Below are 13,894 nucleotides of genomic sequence, written 5' to 3' on the forward strand. Positions count from 1 at the left end.
TCCGCGGTTTCGGCCGAAACCACGGTAAAGCAAACCGCGAGTGTCTCGGTTTCGGCTGAAACCGAGAAAACTGATCAAAGTGCAGCTGAACCTATTCTTACAACTGAGGCCCCTGCTACAACTCTTGAATCGACCTCAGAAATTTTACCCACTACGGTGGTCGACTTATCAGACACCATTCCCTTGGATGTCTCTACCCCAGCACGTGGTGCTGCTAGGCCTCCAGCTGCCATGTCCATTAAGGCCTTCGCCAGGGCTAAAGCAGCCAAGACTTCTAAAACAGTGCCTGTTAAACCCCCCACATCCAGGCCCTCTTCTAGTTCTCAAATGCTTTCTTTGGCAGAAGATTTAATTTCTTTAATTAGAGGATCTCAATCTCACCCTGACAGGGCCTCTCAGCCCCCAGAGAAGAGACCTAGGGCAGAGCCCCCTGAGCCAGTGTCTTCTGATGATTCTGCTGATGAATCAGACATAACTGACCAGCCTGAGGCTCCCTTCTCCAATTTTGAAGATTCTGATGCTGAAGAATCCATTCCAGCTGCTTCCCCACCAGAAGAATTCTCCTTTGGGGAAACCTTGCATGCCATGCGAGAACAGTTCCAATGGCAGCAACAGGATTTTTCAGACTCCAGAAAAGACTTAGGACCTTTCTGCACCTCCCACAGCACAGGCCCTTAGCTATACCTCCTGTTCTCTCTGTGGTGGATGATGCTTTCAATGATGTTTGCTCCGCTCCAGATTCTTTACCCCAGCCCCTGCCAAACCAGACAGATTTTACAGGGTGCCAGATACTCATCACCACCTTTACAAGGCCCCACTTGCAGACCCAGAAACTATATCCCAGGGTCCCAAGGCAGTAGCGACCACAGCTAAAACCCTATTCCTTCTGAAAGGGAAGCAAGGTCATTAGACAGATGGGGTAAAAGGTCTACACTTCAGCTACTCTCTCAGCTAGAGCTTTAAACTGTCAGTTTCACATGATACAATACCAAGAGTTTATGCTTGATCAGTTAACTAAAAACTAACCACTGATGAATCTCTTGATAAGAAATATGTATTAGAGATGGTAAATAACATACAACAGGTTAGCAACCATTCCTTAAAATGTGGCTATGATGCACTGGAGGCTTCATTTAGATCAGCCATGACAGGCACAGTGATAAGAAGGCATGCATGGCTAAAAGAACAAGCTTTACCGGATCATGTTAAAGCTAAGTTGCTAGATGCTCCTATGGACAAGACAAGTTTGTTTGGTACACCTGCCCAGCAGGTTATGAAGAAAATGGAAGAAAAGGCAAAATCTGTTCAAACTGTTAAAGATTTCTTGCAGGTTCAACCCCCAAGGTTTAGCAGGAACTGGCCTGCCAAAAATTGGTCCTTTCCTGACTCCACAAAATTTCAAAGGGGCAGGAATAGATGCTCCAGAGGCAGAAACCAATCCAGAGGAGGTGCCTACAGAGGACGACAGTGGCAAGGTAACAACAGAGGCACAGACACAGCCACTGCCACTACATCAGCACAACCACAGTGACTTAATCCTAAATCCGCCTACCAGGGAACAAATAGCAGCTCCTCTAGGCGGAAAGTTAACCTTATTTTCAAAGAACTGGCACTACATAACAAAAGACAAGTGGATTTTACAAACCATAGATCAAGGTTACCGGTTTCACTTCCACACTTTACCAGTCAAAGAGGAATGCCAAATCTACCTCCAAATCAAAAACAGAGGCTCTACGCCAGATAATGGAGTTAGCAAACATGAGAGCTGTGGAAAGAGTGCCAACAGCAGAACAAGGAAAGGGTTCTACTCCAGACTATTCCTAGTTCCAAGAAAGGAAAAAGTTGGAGACCAATTCTCGACCTGTCCACCTTAAATACATACATCATTGTCCCAAAATTCAAAATGCTGACCCTACAGCAACTTCTTCCCATGCTGGGCAAGGAGTCTTGGCTGGTAACTCTAGATCTCAAGGAGGCATACCTGCACGTCCCCATTCGACCAATCTGCAGAAGATACCTCAGATTTCTTGCAGGATCAGAGCACTATCAATTCTCAGCATTGCCCTTTGGCTTATCTACTGCCCAGAGTATTCACAAAATGCCTGGCATCAGTAATCGCCCATTGCAGACTACAGGAATTCAAATTTACCCATACCTGGACGACTGCCTGCTACAAGGGACAACAAAAGCAAGCTGACAACAGATTTACAAAGGGTCATTTACTTGCTACAAGGACTGGGATACACAGTCAATTTACAAAAGTCAAGGCTGATACCATCCCAAACAAGGACGTTCTTGGGCGGAATTGGACACAGTACAACAAATGGCATTCCTGACTACAGAAAAACAAAAGAACTTCCTCTTTACTTCTTGGCACTAACAAAACTGAACAAGTTAACAGCAAGAAAAGTTCTGCAGGCCTTGGGCTTCATGGCATCATGCATAATCTTGGTCCCATTTGCCAGACTACATATGAGGAAACTACAGTGGTACCTAAAGAATTTATGGTCCCAACACAGACACAGTCTAGAAACAGAAATCCCACTAATTCCATGCTTAAAACAGGAGTTCCTATGGTGGGCTCAGGCATGCCAGTCAAACCCAGGCCTACCCTTTCGCAGATGTCAACCAAGCCAGACCATCACAACAGACGCTTCAGACCTAGGATGGGGGCCCACATGCTGGACAAATGCGTGCAAGGATTGTGGACACAGGATCAACTTCGCCTGCACATCAATCTAAAAGAAATGCTGGCAGTAAAACTGGCAATCCAAAAGTTCAAACCATTTCTCAAAGAGGGCCAGTTGATGATAAGGACAGACAACACCACAGTCATGTGGTACATCAACAAACAGGGAGGCACTCATTCATACCCCTATGCAGAATGACCTTGGAGCTGTGGACCCTGGCACTCAGCTACAACATTCAGTTACAGGCAATATTTGTACCGGGAAAGACAATACTCTAGCAGACATATTAAGCAGAACCACTGGATGCCCACGAATGGAAGCTGCACCCGGACATCTTCAAGACCATCTCAAAGAAATGGGAATGCCACAGATAGACCTATTCGCATCACCTCTCAATCACCAGCTCAAAAATTCTGCACAAGGACATTCCACCCACTAGCATGGAAAGTGGACTCACTCTCCTTCAACTGGAAAGGCCTAACAGCATATGCATTCCCACCTCTTCCTTTGATACACAAGGTACTACTAAAAATCAAGGAAGAACGTCCAAGGATAATCCTGATAGCTCCAAACTGGCCAAGACAGCACTGGTACCCACTATTGAAGAGCATGTCTCGGAACAAAATGTGGCCAATACCTCTGATGCCTTTGATGTTAACTCAGAACAACTACAGCATCATACATCCAAACCTAAAAACGCTGCAACTGACTGCATGGAACATCACATAACAGCAGCTAATCCAGAACTTTCCCAAAGGGTTAAAGACATTATTCTTGAAGCACGCAGACCTTCAACAAGAAGGAACTATGCTGGAAAATGGAAAAGGTTTGTCATTTGGAGTACGGAAAGAGGAAAAGATGTGTCAAACATAGATATGCCTAACATTCTGGAGTATCTGGCCGAACTTCTTCATTCAGGCCTGTCCTACTCCTCCATCAAGATGCATGCATCAGCTATTTCAGCAGAATACAGCTTTGATCCACCTGTTTTTTCGCACCCTTTGCTCAGGCAGTTCCTCAGAGGAATCAAGAATGTAAAACCTCCAAAGAAACCATCATTACCAGCTTGGGATTTAAACTTTGTGCTAGAAAAGTTGACACTATCACCCTTTGAACCAGCAGCAACAGCAGACCTACAACACCTGTCATGGAAAACTGCTTTCCTACTGGCAATAACTTCAGCAAGGAGGGTTTCAGAACTACAGGCCTTAATGGCAGTGCAACCCTTCCTAATCTTCCACCAAGATAGAGTGTCCATGAGGACTAATCCTACATTTATGCCCAAGGTGGTATCCAGAGTGTCTTTGAACCAGGCAATCCACCTACCTACCTTCTTTCCCAACCCACAAAACAGAGGGAAACGATTACTGCATACCTTAGATGTACATAGACTGCTACGCTACTACTTGGACAGAACAAAAACAGCAGAAAGACTGACCAACTTTTGTAGCCTATGCAACAGGAAGGGAAGGAAAAGCTATTTCCAAACAGACAATCTCCAAATGGATAGGAAACTGCATACGATACTGTTACTCCTTCCATGGAAAACCAATTCCACAGAACATAAGACCTCATTCTACAAGGGCAACAGCCACTACCACAGCCTTCTTACGAGGAGTGGCAACCAAAGACATTATTGAGGCGGCTACTTGGACCTCCGTGCATACATTTGCCAAGCATTATAATTTGCCTCTATATTCCAGATCCCGAGCAAGGTTTGCCACTGCTGTACTGCAAGGGATCCTAAACACACCATAATCTACTTTTATCCTCCTCCCTAGTTGGCTATGGTATTCTACCCACTTGTTATGACTGCAGATGCATCCATGAAGGACATAGTACAGTTTTGTACCTACCATAAATGTAGATGTCCGAACTGGATAGCATCTGCAGTCAGGATTACCTCCCTCCTTCCCCTCTGTGGTACTCCTAGGGTGTTTACCCTCCTAATAGCTAGCTGTTGGGGGGGAGTCTTTTATGGTGTATTTGTTTGTATATATGTACATATATGCTTATTGTTGTGTTTACCTCTATCTATTTGGAAACATTGGCATCTATCCAAATTTTAGCCTGCAAGAGGGCTACTGGCATCTGGGGCAAGAAACACTGAGGAAAATGGCGTCGGCTGATGCTTTTATACCCGAAGACCAACAGAGATGACGTCGGGTGGAGTGCGACATCAGCTGAAGCCGGACCCGGACTTTGGAATCCGGCCGACTGCAGGGCTGCCTGACGACAGGACAACCCACTTGTTATGACTGCAGATGCTATCCAGTTCGGACATCTACATTTATGGTAGGTACAAAACTGTACTATATAGTGACAGCCAGTCATCTGCCAGTACTGGTTCCACTGTGGCCTCTGTCCTTAACTGTGACATTTGGGTGAATGTCTGTCAGCCATCCTTCTGCAGTGTGTATACAACCCTCTGGGCATCTCTTTCAGGATTACACAGTTCTGCACCAGTCCACTTCACTATAGATTTCTCCCAACTGACATACATCCTGCCTGACCATGGTGTAATGGTGATGAGACCATCCATCTGCTGGTGTTGTACAGTAGGGCCCAAAATGCATTCCTGGATTTGCAGTCAGAGGTCCATTCCTTCCCTTGGACTGCATGCTTCCAGATATGATATTGCTGGAACACATGCTACACAACCAGCGTTTCTCCCCTGCAAGCTTCAAGTGAGGAACCTCAGGGCATTGCAGTTGTTGGATATGCCTGGTTAGGAACGTGCCAAATGGAGCATTGTACTCAGTGATGGGTCTGATGAAAGCTGGATACAGTGGAACAATGACTTCTTTGGACCTGAATGCCATACCTTTGTTTACAAGCTGCACACCATAGAATGATTTCCTCACTGCTGTAGACGTACAGTAGTGAGGAACTCCATTCTATGTTGTGCAGTATACTTTTCCCTCCAAACCATTCTGTTAATGTTGCAGAAAAGGTTTTGATCCCTGGTTAGAGTATTTATGATGTCTTTGGACTTGCTGATGTGCAGTAAATCCATCAGTGTAGGGTCGTTGAATGCCTTGTATGCCAGACACTGGTCACATCTTAGCAATCTGTAGGATATTTAGTATAGAGATAAGGCTTTGAGTTGGCCCTTGTAGGAAATGTTTAAGCCTTTTATCCTTTTAGTAAGGCATTTCTTTGGGCATTCCAGTTGTGTATGTGAACAGATAATTGCTCAGGGAGGTTATTATATTCAGTGATTGGTCTAATGAAGGCTGAGTTAAGGGAGGTCATGGTTACCCTTGATCTAGACTCCGTCCCTTTGTTTATAAGCTGTGCAATACAGAATTTCTTTCTTAGAACAGTAGACACATGTTGGTCAAAAGTTAGGTTACTGCCCACATAAGTTACTAAATCCCAAACAACTGAGTCAGCTGTTAGGGGTATATTGCCAGTGTAGTAGTTCCCTGGGGTAGACTTCCTAAAGAATACAATAATGCATTTTTTGGCATTTAGTTTGAGTCCATGATTTTGGCACCAGTTATTTATAGTCAGGCATATTAACTACTTCGTATGCTTTAAAAAAGATTAGAATCTTAGAAAAAGATACCTTCTGTTAGTGCTGCTCTGATCATTTTTAACTCCTGATAGTTTCTAGGATTTTCCTGTAGTAGTATGGTCATAGCAGCCAGTGTAGTTTAGCAAGCTGAGTCTATGACTTGCAAATAAGTTAAAACTGAGTTTTGAAAAACTTCGCCTCAGTTTACATGCTGTCTGAGTAACTAATTTTAGTAAACCAGAATTCGTGTCACTGCAGAAAACCGGCATCAGTGTTTGTTTTTATCATTCGGAGAATAAAACAAATACCCACATGTAAAAAATACATTTGCCTTGTGTCTTATTTTGACTCTGATCTTTGAAACAGTAGGAGATTAATGGATTGCATTGCAGAGTTTTAGAAATCTTGACCTCAGTCACTGGGGTTGTTCACTTGTGCTTACTGCTTTCCAAAGAAATCCGAGACTGTTAGCAAATTGATGTCCAACAGACAGTATTCCTGGACAACGTTTCTAGCCTGCTGTTAAATATTTTAATGCATAGAATAAGGCCAACAAATTTTCTTTCTCCCTTCTCTGCCTTTCCTCCTGGGCTGGTCATTTGCACTCCTTTTCACAGCACATTTTTCTGTCACCTTCTCCTTGAAACACTTGTACTATGTGACCCTTCAGAGAAGTACAGCATAGTGTGTTAATGTTAATGGGCCAGTGAATTTTTCTACTTGAATCTCAGCACTCTTCAGGTTTCTAATATTGTTGATCCTTACTGATGAAGAAGGAGCATGAATACATTATTTCTCCAAGCCTGTCGAGATCTTGATTATTTCCGCCTACAGCTTAAAATATATTTTTGCTCCCTTTTAGATCCAGTACCTCAAGGTAATGGTTTTCTTTCTTAGTTGCACTTCTGATGTATTCCTCGGAGACATGTCTGAGAGGTTAATTCTTTAATCTCATCTTCCACTCTTGTTTATGCCTTATAAAATAAGTACTTTGACCTTTGCTTATTTTTTTAATGGAGGGAAGGGGAGAAAGAAAAAATGTACTTGCTTGGGAACCCCAGTAGCATAGATGTAGAAAGAATTTTGAGATTCGTTGCTCATAACTTCTGACTGTCTTTCAGTTCAGGAGAGTAGGCAGGCGTGTGTCCCTGTGTTTGTGTTTATATCTGTATTTTTTCTTTTGAGCGTCTGGTGTCTTAGAAACACGAGTGTTTTTGTTTTTAGAGCCCAGGAACTCCTAGAAATGTGTACAACATGGAAACCTGTACGTGGCTTGCTAGAGCGAATATTCTTGCAAACGAAGCAACACTTTGATTCTGAGGTCAACAATAAAATTGAAGGTGTACTTTTTGAATTGTATGCAGGCAGCATTTGGAAGCATGCATGCTTATATCATTTTAATTGTTAGGTGGATTTGAGAACAAAACAGAAATTTCTGACTACGCCTCTGAACTGTTGCTTTAGGATGGCTGTTAAAGCCTGTAGACTTTAAAATCAAGTTGACCAGTACTTTGGAAAAACAGATGTCTTAGCGTGAGCATAGTGAAGGATGTAATATAGTATCCATACCTCTTAACCTCTTAGACTAATAAATCTGGACAAACGTAATGGGGGGGGACAAAGGCCCAAAAATGGGGACACTTTTTAAATATTGCTCTTACAAACTTAGGAAGTTGATGGAGTAATAGGTTTTGTGTTGGCATGCATTTTTATGAAGGGTATGAAGTCTGAAACTCAAACGTGTCATTTTCTGACTTCAATCTTTAATGGCTATATACCCAAGCAGAGCTCCATGTGGTCCTGCAGAGGGGTCCTGGCAACAGAGAACTGAAAGAAGCGACCACTTTCCAGATTTAAGTATTTTTTGGCTTTTTTTATCTGCATTGTTCTCTCTGGCTTTCATTTAACTAGCTAAAACTGTTTTTGTGTCTATCTGCTGATTTCTAAAGTATCTGCACTTAAAAGTAGCTTTTTGGTCGACTCTGGTCGATTAATACTGTTTTTTTGTTAATTTAACTGCTGAGGCTGCTCACTAAAGTGTGCTAGCCGGTGTAAATCGATTTTACTGTTTGTTTAATTGCATTTCTGTGCGCTTTCTTGAAAAAACAAAAAACAAAAAAAAATACTCCTTGTTTTCCCGCCTTTGCTCGACTAGTCTAGACCAGTATACAGGCTTTGCTGTATTCTGGGCTGTGTGTAGTTCCTGTGTTGGCCATTGCCTTACTTGGATAGAAGGAAGTTTCTGAGCTCACCAGTGGGAGTGGGGAGCCTTGAGCAGCCTATCTGTCCCTGGGGGCAGTGACCTCAGCACTTGAGCTGTAAATTATTGGTTGCTTTGGACCATTTCTAGCTCTTTTCAAGTTCCCTGTATAAAAATCCGCCTCAGGGCGTTTTTTTCTGGCTATATACCCAAGCAGAGCTCCACGTGGTCCTGCAGAGGGGTCCTGGCAACAGAGAACTGAAAGAAGCGACCACTTTCCAGATTTAAGTATTTTTTTGGCCTTTTTTTATCTGCATTGTCCTCTCTGGCTTTCATTTAACTAGCTAAAACTGTTTTTGTGTCTATCTGCTGATTTCTAAAGTATCTGCACTTAAAAGTAGCTTTTTGGTCGACTCTGGTCGATTAATACTGTTTTTTTGTTAATTTAACTGCTGAGGCTGCTCACTAAAGTGTGCTAGCCGGTGTAAATCGATTTTACTGTTTGTTTAATTGCATTTCTGTGTGCTTTCTTGAAAAAACAAAAAACAAAAAAAAATACTCCTTGTTTTCCCGCCTTTGCTCGACTAGTCTAGACCAGTATACAGGCTTTGCTGTATTCTGGGCTGTGTGTAGTTCCTGTTTTGGCCATTGCCTTACTTGGATAGAAGGAAGGTTTTGAGCTCACCAGTGGGAGTGGGGAGCCTTGAGCAGCCTATCTGTCCCTGGGGGAAGTGACCTCAGCACTTGAGCTGTAAATTATTGGTTGCTTTGGACCATTTCCAGCTCTTTTCAAGTTCCCTGTATAAAAAATCCGCCTGGGCGTTTTTGTGCAGTTGGGCGCATAGCGCAGCAGCGGTTATACAGGTTTAAAGTATTTCTGGCTCCGCCAAGTCTACTCTTCAAATTTTCCCTTGGAAAGCTCTACTCAGTCTATTTAGCTGTATATATTAGCACTTGTTTTCGGGACTTCTATTCTTAGCAAGCACTCTTATACTAAAGTAAGCACTCTTATACTAAAGTAAGCACTACAGCCATCCACTACTCCCGTGAATACCCCCTTCCTTTAAAGGCACAGCACTCCTTTTAATATTCTAGCATGTCGAGTGGTAGACCACTAGCATCCTCTCTTGTTCAGCTGGTTAATCTGGGAATCTTAAGACAATGTTACAATTGTCTCATGTACACAGACAACCCTCTCCTCCTTCCTACTAACACAAATACTTGTGAGAGATGCAACTATATAGCCAGACTGGAGGCTGAACTCTCTCAACTCAGGACTGGCAAGACCAGACAGGAGGAGAAGGCACCCACACCCGAAGCAAAACCAGTCACACATAAAACCACCACTACTACAAACCAAACACATAAGAACACAAAGACATACTCGGAGGCTCTTATAAAAAACTTACCAAAACAACAGAGACCTCCAAAGCAGACACCCAGAAATACACCCTCATAAAACATAACACCTACAACACATACCTCAAGCAACAGGTGTGTCACACAATCACAGCCCCTAAGACAAAACACTATGCCAGAGACATTAGTAATAGGTGACTCTATAGTCAGACACACCGACGTCCCACTTACCAGGCTGAATAAGGAGAGGGTAACGGTGAGCTGCCTAGGATCCACCACATTACACACGCACTCAGGTCACTCCAAAGCAAGTACAAGTATGATGCAGTCATTGTCCATGCTGGTGTGAATGACCTGAGACGTACCTCCCTGGACCACATGAAAAGAGACATTGAGGAGCTCTCCGATTATGTAGCCCAGACTGGTATGACCCTGACCCTGCGCAGCATCCTGCCTTCACCAAGAATGATGCCTCAGTACAAAGACAAAATGATCAGCTTTAACAATTGGCTTAATCACTGGTGTCATTCTAGGGGGAATCCATTGTCTGTCAGCCTGGGATGACATGCTGGACAAGCCGCGTTGCTTCGCAAGGGACGGCTTGCACCTGTCACCACTGGGCTTCCAGATACTGGCCAAGGCTCTTGCCACCCCCATAGTGCCTTTTTTAGGCAATGCTCAAAAGACAAATCAACCTCCGTAATAAACAAAAATGGAAAAAAATTAAGGGTAATGCTGCTCAACGCCAGAAGTCTAAATCTCAAGATGCAGGCACTCTATGCACTTCTCAGTATGGAGAACATCGATGTCTGTGCAGTAACTGAAACCTGGTTCAAGGCTCCTGAGAGCACTCCAGCACTACCAGGCTATACCTCATATCATGCTTTTCGGCCTCAAGTTCCAGGCCGAACCACAAAGGGAGGGGGAGTGTCCATTTTCATAAAGGACACCTACACCTCTCTATTGGTGGCTACCCAAGAAGCATCAGAAACCATACAAGTTTTACTCACCATAGGCAAAACTGCCATACAACTGGTCGCATGTTATAGAACACCCTCCCAATCCCAGGAATCCCATCAAGCATTCCTGAAGTCACTGGAGGATATGAATGTCGCACCAAACACCATCATATTGGGTGACTTCAACTACCCCAACATAGACTGGGCCCACTATTCTAGCCCTAACACCCTAGCCCAAAGATTCTTAGAATTCATTAACTCGAATATTATGGAGCAACTGGTCACTTCTCCTACGAGGGGAAATAATGTACTTGACCTGGTTATCACAAACATGGGGCCCAAATGCTCCGCACCGGATGTAAACCCCTCACTAGTAAGATCTGACCATAAATTGATCACGTTGGATGTACATATCCCATCCCCACCCCCAGAACAAAAGACTACAGTGAAAAACTTTTCAAAAGCTGACTTTACGCTCCTTAAGTCAGAAATGCTATCCTTTAAGCCTACTGGGTTAATGGAAACCACTTCCCAAAATGCTGAATCCTACACAAAAGCCTTCTACGGACATCTCCAAGAATGCATGGATCAAGCAATCCCAACTAAAACCAAAACCCTCTCCACCAAGGGAAGACGCCCGGTTTGGTGGACCCCGGCTATAAACAAACTGTACAACAAAAGAAGGAAGCTACTGCAGGACAAAGCCAAATCCCACAAGGGAAAGGCTTCCCTGATCAGCACAAGTAAAAAACTACGTTCTCTCATAAAAACATCTAAAGCCAACTTTGAGAGAAAGATTACCAAGGACAATCACAAGGCCTTCTTCAATTATGTCAGAACCTTGGGAGGAAATTCTCAGATATGCTCTGAGTTGGTACACAATGACAAAAAATTCACTGACCCTACCGACATTGCCAATATTCTGGCAGATAGGTTCAGTGCAAATTTCTCCCCTCCCTCACCCCCGAAAGGTGAAATAATTATCCCTGCTGAATGTAACCTACCTGTCATCTCAGACATACAGGTAAAATCAGCACTCAACAAAGCAAAAAACACAGCATCTATGGGACCCGATGGTATCCCCGGTTGCGTGTTACGTGAACTTCAAGATGAACTAAACCCGCACCTAAAAACGCTATTCAATCTTAGCCTCACTACAGGAAATGTACCGGAACACTGGCGCACAGCAACAGTGGTCCCACTTCACAAAGGGGGAAATTCCACTGACCCTGGTAACTACCGACCCATAAGTCTGACCAGCCTGGTCTGCAAGGCTATGGAAAGAATCATCATGGAACTCCTAAATGGCGACATTGGGGATCTGCAGACCCTTGATCCCACCCAGTTTGGTTTTGTAAAAGGCAGATCCTGCCTCTTAAACCTGGTTGACTTCTTCGAGTCCGTCACTAGTGCCATCGAGGGCAAGGCTGTCCACACTGCCTACTTGGACTTGGCTAAAGCCTTTGACACAATACCACACTCTGGCATCGTAGACAAGCTCAGCAGCCTAAATGTAAATCCATATGTCACAAGATGGGTAGCAAACTGGCTAAAAAACAGAACCCATAAGGTCAAAATTGCTGGAGCCATGTCAGACTCAAAACCAGTCACGAGTGGTGTCCCACAGGGCTCAGTCCTGGGACCGCTCTTATTCGGCATTTACATCTCAGATGTGAAAGCAAATATGGGAGGATTATGGCTGACAAAGTTTGCAGATGACTGCAAACTGGGTGCCATAGTCGATTCACCTGCTGACACACACATCCTACAGAAAGGTCTCACTGAAACGGACAACTGGTGCCGGAATCATGGCCTCAAACTTAATGCCAAAAAATGTATAGTCATCCCCTTTGGGAAAAACAAACTACCCACAAATTATCACATAGACAATAACCCACTGAGTACGTAAGAAGTAATCAGAGACCTGGGGACTCAAGTTGATCGTGACCTCTCCTTTGACAACCATGTTGCCAAAGTGGTCAGAAAGACTTTCTACCTTGCCCATCTCATCATGAAGGGATTCTCATCCAGATCAAAGGAGGTCATTGCACCTCTATATTCCTCCCTCATCAGGCCCATGATTGAATATAATGCTCCATTTGGGATGTACCTCACCCGGCACATACAACTGGAAAGACCCCAGAAGTACCTCACCAAGAGGATCATGGGACTCAAACATATGCCTTATCCAGCTAGATTAAAGAAACTCCAGCTCTATTCAGTAGCATGCCGCCTGCTCAGAGGTGATTTGTGCCTAACATATAAGGCCATATCCAACCAAGAACTGATGGACATGCTCCATCTCAAAAAAATCCAAATCCACCAGAACCATGCGAGCTAAGGATTTCAACCTCTGCACAAATATAAATAAGACATGCTGGAGGGATAGATTCATAACACAGAGGTTACCCGTACTCTGGAACAAAATCCCGGTTCATGTGAGACAGAGCCCTTCATTGGCACTGTTCAAGAAAAATCTCGATGCATGGATGGGAGATTGTAAGTTTACCCCGGGAGTCACCTCAGTGTCACTACTAGATAGAGGTATAGTATACTAAATAATGGGGTCCCACATGTGTCACTACTAGAGAGGCGCAGCCATATAATACGGGGTGGCGAAAGCCACATCACTATTGGCTAGGCTTGTAAATGCCCCAGGGCAGATAGCCTAGTACACTACTATGAAACTATGAAACTATGACTTGCCAGTGATTCGTCAGAAAACCACAATTTTATGAAAAATGAACCAAAACTATGAGACAAAAATCTGGACAGTCTGCGAAACTTTGGACAGTTGAGGGGTATTATACCTGCCCCACTAAAGTATCCGGGAAGAGGCCAGGAGGTTATGATAGTGCAACGGAACTGTGGGCTGTTTTTGAAAGTGATGGCTTGAAATTACTACTGGAGCTTTTGGAACCCCAAGTCAGGTAAACATTGCAGGTTTTTATTTACTGAAAAATAGTTGAGCAGTGGGTATAGTGCTCCTTAAGTGCAAGATCATCCATATGGTTCAGTTTCCCCAGACTGTGATCAGAGACTGAGAGTAATTTGTTTTTGGTCAGGTTACTCCTGACTTAGAGCCGAGTCTTTCCTTCATGGCTCCTTTCTTCTCGGAGCAACCATATTGAGGATCACCCAATATGTCCCTTGATCAGATGGGTTT

The 13,894-nt window shown here is 43.8% G+C and overlaps 1 protein-coding gene across 5 annotated transcripts in view; it reads left to right on the forward strand.

Annotated features, from left to right (window-relative positions):
* Positions 1-13,894, forward strand: part of PHKA1 (phosphorylase kinase regulatory subunit alpha 1) — a 3,177,076-nt gene that overhangs the window by 294,606 nt on the left and 2,868,576 nt on the right. The window lies entirely within an intron of this gene.

This window comes from Protopterus annectens, chromosome 15.part0, assembly GCF_019279795.1.
Source record: "Protopterus annectens isolate FY-2018-M chromosome 15.part0, PAN1.0, whole genome shotgun sequence".
NCBI classification, from domain to species: Eukaryota; Metazoa; Chordata; order Ceratodontiformes; family Protopteridae; genus Protopterus; species Protopterus annectens.